Raw genomic sequence first — 375 nt, forward strand, 5'->3', positions numbered from 1 at the left:
TGTCAATGAAACAGCATGAATGATAAATGACATGAAAGTATTGTTTGCAGAAGTAGTAACAGAAAATTTTCCAAGCATGGGAAAAGAATCTGACATACAAATAAATCAATTATATTGAACCTCAACTGGCCATAAACAAAATATATCTACACTCAGACACATAATTACCGAGATCCCAGAAATTCAGCAAAACACCATAATATTAAAAGTTGTTAGAGAAAAGAGACAGATCATCTATAAATGAGAACCCATCAGAATTATGGAAGACTTCTCAACACAAACCCTCACGTCTCAAGAAGAACTTGGAGTGAAGTATTTCAGGGCCTGAAAGAAAACAACTTCCAACCCAGATTGATGTACCCTGCAAAAGTATCT

Source organism: Octodon degus, unplaced genomic scaffold (genome assembly GCF_000260255.1).
Source record: "Octodon degus isolate 3935 unplaced genomic scaffold, OctDeg1.0 scaffold00064, whole genome shotgun sequence".
NCBI classification, from domain to species: Eukaryota; Metazoa; Chordata; class Mammalia; order Rodentia; family Octodontidae; genus Octodon; species Octodon degus.